The sequence below is a fragment of the Penaeus monodon genome, chromosome 27 (genome assembly GCF_015228065.2).
Source record: "Penaeus monodon isolate SGIC_2016 chromosome 27, NSTDA_Pmon_1, whole genome shotgun sequence".
In the NCBI taxonomy this organism is placed as follows: Eukaryota; Metazoa; Arthropoda; class Malacostraca; order Decapoda; family Penaeidae; genus Penaeus; species Penaeus monodon.
In genome coordinates, this window is record NC_051412.1 from 14299680 (window position 1) to 14300060 (window position 381).

Consider the following 381-nt stretch of genomic DNA (forward strand, 5'->3'; position numbering starts at 1 on the left):
AAATTGTTCTTTTAGGCCTGTGATAATAAACTTTATGTAAATTGTTAATGTATTAATAACAATACAGCTCTAAACATCTTCGTTTGAACTATTCCAAATGTTTTGAAATGGACTTTAGAAAGTAGGCATTAAATATATATTTTTTATAATTCTATCGGTGATGTTCCAAATATTTTCTTAAACTAAGTCTCAAAACATTTTACGCACGGCGACACACTACATCAAAATCGTAATTCGTTCCACATATCTATCGTTAGACATATTTGCATACAATTGATTCACGACAAACATCCTTATAATCAGATGGAACAATTATAAAACATGCTTTCTGTCTAACTCTTTCCACTATTTTCTCGTGCGTATTGCCGTGAATTTCCTCTG